The sequence below is a fragment of the Mytilus galloprovincialis genome, chromosome 9 (genome assembly GCF_965363235.1).
Source record: "Mytilus galloprovincialis chromosome 9, xbMytGall1.hap1.1, whole genome shotgun sequence".
NCBI lineage: Eukaryota > Metazoa > Mollusca > Bivalvia > Mytilida > Mytilidae > Mytilus > Mytilus galloprovincialis.
In genome coordinates this window covers 32,129,313-32,144,540 of record NC_134846.1, presented here as the reverse complement: position 1 = coordinate 32,144,540, position 15,228 = coordinate 32,129,313, and positions in this window count along the sequence as shown.

The window sequence follows — 15,228 nt, the reverse complement described above, 5'->3', positions numbered from 1 at the left end:
ATTTTTTTAATTTTATTTTTTATATACAGTCACAAGTCTGACGATGGAACGTACGATGTTTTGTTCTCAATATTGGTTTCTACAAGGTAAATACTTAAAACTACCCTCACTAATCTTTTTTTTTTATAAAGATTTATTATAGATATATTAGTATTTGTCAATAAGAGAAATAATGTATGACACTAATTTAATGTCAAAATCCTTACATTAAATCAAAATACAAAAACTTTAAACCATGCGGTACTTTGAGGGGAATAGTATAAACAGATTTTAATTTTGATAATATTTTTGTTCTGGCAATTTGATATTCATTTAACACTTATTAATATATTAAATTACCACTTAATAACCCCTGTTACTTCCTCATTCTGTTTTGTACCTTATACTATTTTGTTGTTGATTACGCCTAGTACATGAAGCAAACAAGTAAAGATCTATCATGGCTTTTCCTTGTATACCTAAAAGTTTACAGAATGAATAAATCTAACAATAAATAACTAGAGGCTCTAAAGAGCCCTTGTCGCTCACATTGGTCTATGTGCATATTAAACAAAGGACACAGATGGATTCATGACAAAATTGTGTTTTGGTGATGTTGATGTATTTGTAGATCTTACTATACTGAACATATTTGCTACTTACAATTTTCTCTATCTATAATAAACTTGGCCCTTTAGATACAGAGGAAAACATTTTGTAAAAATTTACAAAAATTTACCAAATTAATGAAAATTGTTAAAAATTGACTCTAAAGGGCAATAACTCCTTAAGGGGTCAACTGACCATTTTGGTCATGTTGACTAATTTTTAGATCTTACTTTGCTGAACATTATTGCTGTTTACAGTTTATCTCTAGCTTTAATAGTATTCAAGATAATAACCAAAACCAGCAGAATTTCTTTAAAAATTACCAATTGGGGGCAGAAACCCAACAATCAGCTGTCCAATTCATCTGAAAACTTCATGGCAGATAGATATTGACTTGATAAACAATTTAAGCCCTTGTCAGATTTGCTCTAAATGCTTTGGTTTCAGAGTTATAAACCAAAATTTACATTTTACTCCTATGTTCTATTTTTAGCTATGGCGGCAATCTTGCTTGGTTTGCTTGGTCACCGCACACAATTTTTAAACAAGATACGCTAATAATGATTGTGGCTAAGTTTGGTTAAATTTGCCCCAATAGTTTTAGAAGAGAAGATTTTTGTAAAAGGTTACAAAAATTTACGAAAAATTGGTAAAAAATTACTATAAAGGGCAATAACTCCTTAAGGGATCAATTGACCATTTTGGTCATATTGAATTATTTGTCGATCTTACTTTGCTGAACATTATTGCTGTTTACAGTTTATCTCTATCTATAATGATATTCAAGATAATAACCAAAAACGGCAAAATTTCCTTAAAATTACCAATTCAGGGGCAGCAACCCAACAACCGGTTGTCCGATTCATCTGAAAATTTCAGGGCAAATAGATCTTGACCTGATACACAATTTTAGACCGTGTCAGATTTGCTCTAAATCCTATGGTTTCAGAGTTATAAGCCAGAATCTACATTTTACCTCTATGTTCTATTTTTAGCCATGGCGGCCATCTTGGTTGGTTGGCAGGGTCACCGGAAACATGTTTTAAACTAGATACCCTAGTGATGATTGTGGCCAAGTTTGGTTAAATTTGGCACAGTAGTTTCAGAAGAGAAGATTTTTGTAAAAGTTAACGACGACGGACGACGGACGCCAAGTGATGGGGAAAGCTCACTTGGCCCTTTGGGCCAGGTGAGCTAAAAAGTTATCATAACTTAAGACTATCCCCCATATCAAATCAATTGATCGTGTATGAATAATTATGTTCTCTTAGACATTTTGTATTATTGAATGATACTTAGTCTAGTAGTTTACAAACGTTTAAAAAATGAATAGTGCTTCAAGTAGTTAAATTGGATCAGACTTTCATGTAGAATACATGTACATCGTAGGTCCACGATGGCCGAGAAGTCTACGTATTAAAGTAAGGAGAAGTGGTACAACTACCAACTATCCAATAAAGTTTAAATGAAGTGGATGTAAGCAATTATAGACAATCGTAAGACTCCTACAATGAGAAAACCCATACCGTAAGATCGGTTGTAAAAGGCCCTGACATGAAAATATAAAATAATTAAATTCAGAAACTAACTGCCTAATTTTGAACACAACAGTTTACGAAAAACAAATATATAAAATGTCTATACTGGTATCTATGATGAGTTTAATGACAAATATGAACCAAAGACAACCGCTTAGCTACAAGCTCCTTGCTTTGGACAGGCAAATAAAGAATGTGGCGGGGTTAAAATAAAGTACTAGTAATTCACTCACATTGATCAATAGCTAGCCACTCTGATGTTGTACGTTTGAACCTAACTCATGGCGAGGTGAATCAGGTCATAATCGACATCGGTCTGCCTTATGAGAGTAGTTATCTCTGAGTAGTCCATTTCCTCAACGCATACAACATGTGCAAACTGAAAACCATTATAAAACCAAAAAAAAACAACTAATTTTTTTTCAATTAATTTTAATTTGGAGCATGAAAGTATTATAATTTAATAGTTGTAATTAGCTTTGGACTAGCTTTCAGTAACCGCTAGTTCTCACGTAGATCAATACTTTGTGTCTTCAGTGTTTTGTTGCGATCTGGTTAGTGAAACCCTTATCTACTTATGTTTCCAGTTTGGTCTCGTATTGTGTTTTATGACCACTGTCCGATGTTTTTCAAAGTGAATGGTTGTCGTTTGAAGCTGCATATCATATTTGTTTGACTTTTTTCTTTTACTGTTTTATGCATAGATAAAAAGGTCGTTGGTTTCATGTATTTGATATGTTTTTCGATTTGTCATTTTCGGCTTGTTATTATAGATTTGTATATGACATTGGTGTTCCTCATTGTTAAAGGCCGTATCGAGACCTATATTTGCTTACATCCTCGTCATTTGGTGTCTGATGGAATGTTTCTGATTTACAATCGTACACAATTTTTTTTTTCAATCTATCCATGTTAAATCAACATGCATTGTATACTCCAAAAGCAAATGTCTTGTACATTAGATTGTATAGTTTGATACTTATGAAAATGCCGATGAGAATAACATACGGTCTGAGCATATCACATATTTTCTTTGCGTATTTGTAAAATTGATTGTATCCAGATAGAACAAAGATGTAAATCAGTACATTTACGATACGAAAAGCCTTCTCGTAGACCATGTTTTGATGACGGATGTGTGAACTTCAAAATAAAGGTAAAAGGATCCTCCTGTTGATTCAAAATACGTTAATTGGTGTCTTTTCTAGTTCTATGCTAATAAAAATGCCTCCCTTACCAGATTTCTTTACGCTAGTAATTCATATAATATCTATATTTGTTTGTAACAATTTCATCGCCTTAATACAGTTGTGAATGAGTATAAACCCGGCTGCAGATAAAGGATTTGAAAAGGGATTACAGGGGTCCCAACTATACTAGTTTTGGAGTGGAGCAGGTTTAAAGTTTTGATTCCCTTATAAATGTAGATCCATAAGAGCTAGGGAGCTGGCACCCTTCGTTCACCTAAATTTGCGTGATAACACGATCAATCAATTGTAATTTGGGTTATTATTTTTACTTAATATAATTTACTCTCCAGAGCCTGTCCAAATCTTTGTTATAGTTATTGAACAAGAAAATTAGTGTTTGTCACTAAATCTGCACGGCTCGGTTAATCATTCCTGACCGAAGGAGGGTGCACTTTAAATGACAAATGTTAAAAATACACTTTTAAATCTTTTAACTTTCTCCTAAATTGTTATATCATTTTGCGTATTGTGTTTTAACCTGTTAAAAAATATAATTATTCCTTATTTTTATATATATTTGGGACGATTTAGAAATAACGTATCATGTAGATATCTGTCAGTTGTTGAAAGCTACTTATATGCTGTCCTCTAGGTGTATTATTTACTCGTTTACACCATAAGGTTTTAGTTCTTTTAATAGCATTTTTTTCCTCCATGCCTAGGTATTGACAGAAGAGGACTCATCGAAGAGAGACGTGCTATATAAATCTATAGTGCAAAGTTAACAGCAACAATAAACATAATGCACTATGTTTTATCTATACCTTTTAAATCAGAAAGTCAGTTTATTAATCATCAATTTGAGTTGGCGTTTTTAATACTAAATTTGATAGACACTGTTTGTAAATATGATATGTATAAATATATGTTGTGGTTTTATCCTTCACAATTAATTCAAGATTAAAGGAAGTATAGAACAAGTATGAGTAGGATTAAGAAAATATATATATAAAAAAATGTTTAACTTATAAAACAACAGGAAATTATAATCGTTGGTGGTTCAAGGACAAACATAGTAAAGTTTAACGATTTTTTAACCTTTCATTTCCTACAATTATTTATCTAAATAAAAGTCAAAATTATAACATTACAAAATGATCGAATATCATTTTACAAACTACATTCAATTGTGTTTTTTATACCTGATGCGGTCTGAATGCCAATGAGACAACTCTCCACAAGAGACACATACATTATCAACTAAAGGTTACAGTACGTCCTGCAACAATATGCAAAGCATATACCACATAATCAGCTATAAAAGACCCCGAAATGACAAATGCAAAACAATTCAAACTAGAAAACCAACGACCTAATTTATGTTCATTTTAAAGAAATTACAGAAAACTGGCTTTTAAAACTACTCTATCCGCTTATAAAACTACTCAGTGGCGGATCCAGGGGGTCCGGAGGTTGGAACCCCCCTTTTCTGGACGATCAATGCATTTGGATTGGGAATGGGACATGTGGTTGAACCCCCCCCCCCCCTTATCCTGGGTAAGGACCACCCCCCTTTTTTAAATGGCTTTATCCGCCCCTGCTACCGCAAAGTCATATATAAGACTTGGTCCCTCTCTAATTAAACAAATTAAAGCATAATATAGAGAGTGGGTTTACAATACGTAAAAAGAAAGCAGACAACATGCATCTTATCAATATATAAAAAAGCAAATAAGATTTTGTAATGTAAAATAGTATGCCAAATCATTGCTGCTTCTTTGTCGGTTCTAAAACAATAATGTTGACTGTCCATGTCTAACATTTTTTTATCATTCAATATACAATACTAGAAGAAAACATCCATTGCAGCAGTACTTACGATTTTATTTTGTGCATAATATACGTCCGTAGAAGTGAAATACATGTTTTTTTACTCACGGACAGGTAGTCAAAAGATAGTGTATTATTATCTGATGAACGGGAGATAACTGGATTTGAAATATGTAGTATGTCTATCATAAATGATGGTTAAATTGCAAATTTATACGATGGCAAAATTGAATTGCCAATTCTAATGTAACATTCAATTGCCAATATGAATGCAAGATTGGATTTCCAATACGAATTCGAGATTATTTTCATACGAATGTTTATCTATCCCAAAATTATATTTGGTATTTTGGTATATTGTGTGCTTGATATTCATATAACAATGCGTATAATGAAGGCATTATCTGTCAATCAGTTTAATTGAGTTCTGGATCTGGCATGTCAGTAACTGCTAGAAGTCCTTTTTTAACTTATGTATCATTGTTATTTTGTTTAGTTTCTTTTGTTACCTATTCTGTCATCGGACTCAGACTTATTTTAAACTCAGTTTTACTTTGCGTATTGTTGTGTGTTTATTTTTCTACATTGTCTAGAGATATAGGGGGAGGGTTGAGATCTCATAAATGTTTAACCCCGCCGCATTTTTGCGCCTGTCCCAAGTCAGGAGCCGATGGCCTTTATTTTTAAATTTAGTTCATTTATATATTTCGGTGTTTATAGTATGACGTCTATTATCACTGAACTAGTACACATTTTTGTTTAGGGGACAGCTGGAGCAAGCCTCCGGGTTCGGGATTTTCTCGTTGCGTGGAAGATAAATTGGTAGCTTTCTGCTGTCTTCTGCATTTTAGTCGGGTTGTTGTCTCTTAGACACATTCCCCATTTCCATTCTCAACTTTATTGCTTGGAATTTTATTTGTTTTCAAACTAGATATAAGATGCCGGTTATCATACTCCGACAGACTGTTGTTCAATTATTATAATATTAATAGATATAAGACGATGTGGTATGAGTGGCAATGAGACAACTCTAAATCCAAGTCAACATTTGTAAAGTCAGCCATTATAGGTCAAAGAACGGTCTTCTGCACAGAGCCCTAGCTCACACCAAACAGTAAGCTATAAAGGGTCACTCACAAAAAGACATTTGTGAAACCATTCAAACGGGAAACCCAACGGTCTAATCTATATATATAACGAGAAACGACAAACACTTATGAACCACATCAACAAACGAGAACTACTGAATGTATTGCAGACTTGTGTTCTTCTATGTGTCATACTTACGATTTTGTATGTGAACAAAAAAAAACATGTGCGATAAATAATAACGTTTAAAATATAGAATAATAAAGAGACGTGGTTTAACCTTGAGGGTTTCGCTACAAATGAGACAACTATGATTAGCCAAAAGAGTGAAAAAGGACGTTGTATGTACAAACAATGATGAAGAGGGTTACATTGAATTGTTGTTGTTACATAAGAAATGCGTACCATCGATATATTTCTTTATGAGATAAGCTCACTTTTGCAAACTTATTAAAAATGCACTATGCCGGTCCATTATATGATATCGGTTTGAGATTGTTACATGAGTTTCTGTGGATCTACATTGTTATTTTCTGCGGTATATGAAAATAAAAGATTTTAGGTAATTGAAATAAATACATTTTATTTTTATTAATTTTCATATAAGAATAAGATGCAAAATATTTAAAACAATTAATGTTCATTGTTTTATTATGCACAGAATACGTGACCCGTATTTTGGGGTTTCCTAAACCAGGTTATTTTTAGAAATGTAAATAAGTTACGATGTTCTCACAACAACTCGTCATCGGAACATGGGAAATGATTAATAGTTTGCGTTATTTTCTCAAAATAGTTTTTTTATATTCTAGAAAAATATAAATAATAAGGATATCTTTACTTTCAACGTAAACGATCTCGGGAGTTTTTATAGGTAACATGTTTCAGTAACTAAAAGTGATTTTGAACCTCTCAAATATTCACTTGGTGTTTGTTAATACTTCGCAATTTTACTGTGATCAAAAAGATTGAAATGAAATTGTTAGGTTAAGGATTTGTCAGTTGATATGAAGATAATACTTTGCTATACTGTCTGAAGATTTTTAGTTGTAGTATAAAGCAGTTTTTTAGTCTGTCGTATACTCAATGAAAATATGAAGGGATATGGAGTAAACGTACATGAGACAATATTAATGTCAATACATGGTAAAACCCAAATATGGAATGTTTTATTGTTATCCTTCTTCTTCAAGTCACCATGATGCATTCAACAATGATCAATATTTCTCATAACTAGTAGCAATTATAAGATCAAGTGGACCCCTCAAATCGGTTTGAGCAAATTTCAGTAACTTCAAGTTGACCCTTCGCATCGGTTTGAGCAGAATTCATGGTTAAATATATCATACAAAACTACATCAACCTTTACTGAGAGGAATAATTTGATATGTGTTTACTGTAAGATTTTTATATCTTTTGTCAAACTAAGTTGGGGAAGGGATATAGTGTTTCATCTGTCCATCACAAAGTTATTAAATTCCATCTATCTAGTTTAAACCTATTTATCTATACATGTAGTGGATTGGGAAACAAGTTATTGCAACTTATATTAATCCCTTAATAATTCACATAATTTTTTGCACTTTTTTACACAAAAACCTCCATATTTCCGGCCCAAAACGTTGGTGCAAGCACCAATTAGTCCTCTTGTATATATATTATGTGTGACTGTACTATGTGCAATGATGTATACTAGTATTGAATACAGTGATGACCTTCGGCGTATAACTTTTAAGTGATTGTTCCTTTTCGACTATTAACATACCACGATAAGGGTATTTACATGCTTGTTAATTTCAAATGCGGCTATTGTTTTTTTTAATCAATAGTAGCTGGTGTCGGCGGAGGAGTACTTGTAACAACCATAGCTGTGTGTGTTATATGTCGCATCAAAAGGTAATATGATATTATTTTTAATGTGTGCATTTTCATTTTACAAATGTTTTAATAACAATACATGGCATTCTACAAAATAATTTCATGACACTTCACAAAGAAATTACATGATTGGTTACTCTTTTAAATGCAAGTGCAAACAATCGAGACGTTCTATTAAGTGTACCTGAATCGATCATTGAAACCTTTTCACGAACAATTAATACAAGAATAAATGTGTTTACAATACTATAAAACTTAAAGGAGTAGGTTCAGTAAGACTCCTTTTTGGCCCCAAAATATAGCAGTTTTAGAAAATTGTGAAAATGTCATCTTTAAGCTATATTTTGGAAAGTAGAATGCTTCTGCTACATAAACATGAGCTATTTTAGACAATACAATGCAAAAATACCGCGTTCTAGCATCATTATGTCATGGTAAATTACTGAAATCTTCAAAATTTTAGCATTTTGGTTAATTTTTAGACGGTTTCCGTCAAAAATGAAAGTGGCCGCATTCGTGTTCTTTCATAATATTGAAATGTAAGTTGTATTTGATGATAATACAAAACATATATAAAGGTTGAGGATGAACACGGATGCGGCCACTTTCATTTTGACAAAAACCATCTGAAAAGTGACGTTTTTTAGCATATTTGATAGATTTTTCATATTTAAGCTTGAATCAGAGCGTTTTTAGTGACTAAATCAGTTAAAATCTTTCACATAAACTAATCGAATCAATTAAAATAGACACTTAAGTGTTTAAAAAGTGTCCAAAAACTTTCGTTAGATGAACCTGAAATTTGAGGCCAAAATCGGCCCTTACCGGACCTACTCCTTTGGCATATACCGTAAACATTTGCAACATATTAGACACGTGTGCTAAGTTTCAAGTTGATGTGACCTATATTATTTTCAAACTACATTAAACTTAAAATTGAAACTGTCTGTATCAATATTCGAACCAGTATGAAATGGACATACAAATTGACGGACGGACGGACAAACTATTGATATAGAATCTGCCTAATTCAGAGTAAACTTTTGGCACCATTTATTATCATTTTCCAAATTGAAATGGTTAAAAGAGAGGGTGAATTGTATGTTTATTCTATACATGTATGACTTAATTTTTTTAGATTTTGTATAATTTAGTTATACTAAGTACCCTTTTGAATATTGTTTGAAAACTAATATTTCAAACAAAAATAATTTGATTCAACTTTTTCGAAAATAAATATCTGTCATGTTGAAATGGTCATTTAATTGCTTTCTCACTTTTTGTGGATTTACAACTGTTTTTTATGTAAGTTATAATTAATCTATGTCGAAAGTTGTTATATGAAGTTTGAATTCGACAATGGTTAGAAGTTGCGTTTATAATCTACCTGTCGTAAAACAGTCATGTCATCTTTTCTTCATTGATAACACAATACTATGAGGTCTATATCTTCGAATCGACAGATGCAAATAGTAAAGTATTATTGTTAAAACTTCATGAGCTCTTTTAGCAATCCTGCTACAATGTTAGTGAAAAAGTCAGGTGCATGTGTTATTTAATATTTCAAATATATTGAGTATGGCATAACACGAAACAAATATGTTGTTGATTTTTACATGTAATTTTACAGATCAACAACTGGTAAACAGGTGGCTATGTCTAGCAACGCTAGCAAAGCTTTTGATTCGTTGCAATATGACGACGAAACTCAATTAAATCCAACCTCGTCTCAATGTTTAGGTCACGATAAATTATCAAAGAACAACCCAAATGTGTATATACCAAAGAAGTTAGATCAGAGTGATCAAGAACTAGCCGATCTATATAATATATCTGACGAGGATGGAACTTACGATGTTTCCAGCTAAAAACCCAAAATGATAACAATCTATACAGTCACACGGCTGACAATATTTATGATTCTGGAGGTCATCACAAGCTACAAGACAGAAATGAAGAAACATATGATCATTTCTTCGGAAAGCAAACGGAAGATGAATATGACACCACCACTTTAAAGTGAATTTTACACGTTTGAACAATGCGTTGATGTAGCCCTTCTTTGTAAATCAGCTAGTAAAGGTAACAAATATGAGGCCCAATAGTTCTAGAAGTCTAGTTAAAATAATGTATTCTTGGCAGATATGTTCATTGTAATCAATGTCCAAAATGGTAAAGTGTACAGAACAAAATTGTTATCATCACATGAATAAGATAAATGCAAACATCAGTCTTTTCTTCCGTAGTTAACATTACCTTGTCTTCTATAGTTTGTAAAATAGATCTGTTTTCAACGTGTTTTTCATTATTTATTTTTGGACATAGTAATAAATGAAATTATAACTCAGAAATATGACGCATAAAATATCAGCTATTTTAATTTGAGTCTTTAAACTAATTAGTGATTTCCATTACCTTGGTGATACCTTGATGCAGAAAAATGACGAACACATTTTTTTGTTGTTAATAGAATATAATGACAATTCGTGTACCTTATCGCCTTATTGCAATCTTTTAAAAATGATTTGATATCGTGGTTAATAATGGTTCACATACATACAGGGAAGCCATTGTACTTTCCAAATTTAAAAAAAGCAAAACAATATATGTCCGCGTTATATTCAATTTTCATCACTAATATATTTAAACGTGTAAAACTTCCTGAATATAACTGCATACATCTGTCATATTTGAAATGAGCACGATGTGGATTAGTGAATTCTTATTTTTATATTTTCAATGTGTTGAAATATCATCGAAGCAGGGAACAGGTAGAAGTTGTTTCTTTTAAATAAATTTTACTGTGTGTTAATCATATGTTACATGCTAATTTTGCTTCTTTATTAGTTTTACTTCAACCAATATACTTCATTAGATTTGTGGAGTTTGCCTCGTCTTAGTAATATAGTTTCTCAAAGACAGGTATGATTGGACATTCCAGGTAAATTATGATAGTTGATTAACAATAGTTTTTGATATTTATATGAAACACAGGTACTATTGTCTCGACACTTTGCAAATCCAAGAAGAAAGTTATCAACGATAGATAAATAACAAATAAATGGCAAGCTCTCTTCGTTCATATTTTATGAAACACCATTTTTGATGGATGTTCACTTGACGGATATATGGTTGGAAAATACACTTCTAGTGACATATATAACACGCATATGCAAGACGAAAAACACGTATGTGATATGAATATGAATCTTAATGATGTACATGGAATATAATGTTTAATATGAATTTTGATTTAAACATGAAGCAGTCATTTTCAATTGGCCAAAAATCAAATGTGTCTGTTGCACAGGTAAAATCTCTCACCGGAAACATTACCGACCTTTCTTTGTTTTTTCTTTTGTAAATGCCAAAAGAATACTAATGACCGGTGATCGGCAAACTTCATTCAAATAGCACTTTGTTTTGACGGTAATATAACTATTAATTTGTTTAACTTCTGGGTTTTTTTTACACGTTACAATACTGTCCATGTCTTATAGAGAACCACTCATTGTATCAACAAAACTGTACTTGTTTGTCGTCCTTCTTCTACGACATTTGTTGAGACCTCTGCAGGGACAAAAAAAAGAGGTTAGGGATGAAATCAAAATCTTATTGTATGTTTATAGAAGGTCTACAAGTACCTGCGTGGACTAACTCCACGAAATCTATTATACGAAATTTAAAATAAGGATTGAGAGAGGTGACAACCAATAAAGTGGTGTCAACCAATACAGTGTATGGTTGAAAATCGACGAAAACGTATGAAATTATTCATATTATAGTTTGTCATAAATTAACTTTATCTTAATTTTAACACATGTCCAAAGGACTTATTCGCCATGCATAACTTTCTTGGTTTTTGTTCTGCTAACGAAATTGTCGAAAAATGAATTGCCCGCTAAAATAAAATTTCAATTCCAATGCAACACATTTTTATACTCATATATATCATCACTACAAACCATTAAAGTCTGAAATGGCCTATATCTGTACTCGACTGTACTGATTTTTACTCGACCAGTCTGAATTGGTCTGACTTTTACTTGACATTACTCGACCCCAGTCTGAACCATACTCGTACTTGACCCTTATCTTTGCCGTTGAAAATAGTCTGAACTATTACTCGACCAGTCTGAAACAGTCTTAACCCATTCTCGACATGTACTCGACCTATTTTTCCAGTCTAAACCATACTTAATCAAAGGTCTGAACAATACTCGACCAGTCTGAACCATACTAGACCAAAAAACCTCTACTTTTTTAACTGTTAAAATAAATTTCTTTTTAACTGACATATATAACAACCGACAACAAAATTTATAAAAAAAATTAACTTTATAAAAGAAATATATCTCTGATTATATTTAGGATAAAAAATAAATTATATATAACTTATATCAAAAAGGGATAAAATTAAAAAAATAAATAAAATTGTTTTTCTGATTAGTGGTGAAATATAAAGTATAACCTCTGCTTGGGGGCAAACTAGTAAATAAGATCGCACCTGGTCAGAGGTATTAAATTCTAAATTACATTGATTCAAAATTGCAACATCCTGTTTAAATTAAATAACAAGGCCTTTTGAATATACATGTATGTACTAGATAAGTTATACACGAATTTCAGAAAATAGGGCTTTCTTTATACCTGTAAAACACACATGTACTGAGGTAATTAGAACATATTAAAGTGCTTTATGTATGCCATGTTAATTTGACAAAAAAATACTTAAATTAATTGATTTTTTTTTACTGTTACTTTGGAATACATTTCCTTTTTTAAAAAGGTTATCTAGGATTGCTATGGAAATTCTATTATTATGATTATATGAAATTCTTGGTTTAATAAAACAAAACAATAAAGCTCTCATTTTTTTTAAATTTATTAAGTTGTTTTATATACTATTTTATATATATCTTAATAAAAAAACATTCACTGCATTATTACCTGAACTCAACTGACACCATAAATCTATACTGGCTTAAGTTAATGGTGAAAATTGTCCAGTTACCATAAAATACTTCCCAAATATTCATAACATTTTGAATAATATTGAAAATACTAGTCACAATTTATTTTTTTTAGATTATTTGATCAGCTTGTTTTATTTATATTTTAAAAGTTGATATGAATTATTATGTAAGTGTTGATTAATATTGAGTTGAATTTATATTATGATTGATTATTGTGAAATTTTAATTTCAATACTGTATTGAATACATTTTTAATTTCAAGTTGTTGTTCAAATTTCATTTTTATTAAAAACAAAATCCTAAATTGATATGAAAATTCAGTTGATAGATACTATAGGTCTAGGTTGGTTAAGACTTGGTCGAGTATGGTTCAGACTGGGTCGAGTATGGTTCAGACTAGGTCGAGTACGGTTCAGACTAGGTCGAGTACGGTTCAGACCCGTATAAAATGGTTAAGTACTGGTCAAGTACACATTCAGACTGTTAAGTATGGTTCAGACTACAGTCGAGTATTATCAAGTAAATCTCAGACGAATTCAGACTGGTCGAGTAAAAACCAGTACAGTCGAGTACAGATATAGGCCATTTCAATTTCAGACTTTTAATGGTTTGTAGTGTATGTAATATGTACATATATTACATCAACCTATAGATTTTTCAATTTAATTACAGTCAATATGCTTCAATAGTTTAACCTCCATCTCGACAGTTTGTGTCAATACGTATGAAGTCTGGCTTAATGACATGAATCTTGATGTATGCTGCTTTGTTCTGTTGGATTAGTGGTAAATAGAGGTTTGTGCTGGGAAGTTCTTTTGGTGTCTACTATGTATAGTAATGTAAATTTGCGATTCAGATGTTTATAGTATATTTTACTTTGATTATAATTATTGTAATGCAAATTATAGAACTGGTTAAAACGAGACAGTATCCAGAGGAAAAGACACTAAACATCTCATGTGTGAGTCCTTCTCAAATACAAATACAGAACATTAGTGTACAGGAAGAGGAAGCGACCTGCGGTCCCAATCAATGTGTTTTAAATTTCAATGATACAAAGACTATAGAAGACAATTGTAATGGTGAAAATACCTGCCTGGTGGACTACAACATTGCTTCAGCCTGTTTGTGGGAGTTTCGATACGTAAATCTCTCCTACATATGTAAAAACGGTACTTAATAATTTTTATTCATTTCTACGAATGCTATTTCTTTTCAATTTTAAAAAAACTGGTGATACAAAAAAATAAAAACACGAGAGGATTTTAAATTACTTTCTTTTCTTTTTTAAACTGAAATAACACTGGTGTAAGTTCGACCGCTTTCATTAAAATAACTTCATAATGTACGCTTAGTGTGAACATTTGAAACAAAACTAAAGAAGCCTATAACGATTCATATTAACCGAGAGAGGTCTAAACTAGTAGCCAAATCCATATAACGTCAATATTGCATGAGGGTGTTGAAACCTTATATTCATAAAAGAATAATTTGTGAAAATATCATATCTCAAAAGAACGCTTGTATGTATGTTTTGTACCTACTCGAGAATATGTATCAAAAGGTGGCGAAAGATGCCAAAGGGACATTCAAACTCATACTTCGAAAATAAACTGACAACGCCATGGCTAAACAAAAACGAAAAATACGAATAGTTGTCAAAACACTGAGCAACATGACACACGCCCACCCCCCTCCCCATGCGACTATCAAAATAGGTGATATTTCAACATCATCGCTTTTCGGTTGTTGTTTTGTCGTATAATGTGATTTTACACATACTTTGCAGCCAAATATGTAGGACATATTTTTTCTCCATTGAAGGGAATATTAAGAAAAATTATAAATGTATTTTCATAACAACGTGTACAATAATATGCATGTCGAGATAACAGATTTTTGCTAATTTTTTATCGAAAATTGTTTAACCTTCTCGACTTCTAATGTTAACAGATTGGTTTATATTGAGTGTTGTATAGCCCAATTCTTAGTTGTTATTAAATTGAGAAAGGAAATGGGGAATGTGTCAAAGCGACAACAACCCGGCCATAGAGCAGACAACAGCCGAAGTCCACCAATGAGTCTTCAATGTAGCGAGAAACTCCCGCACCGGAGGCGTCCTTCAGCTGGCCCCTTAAA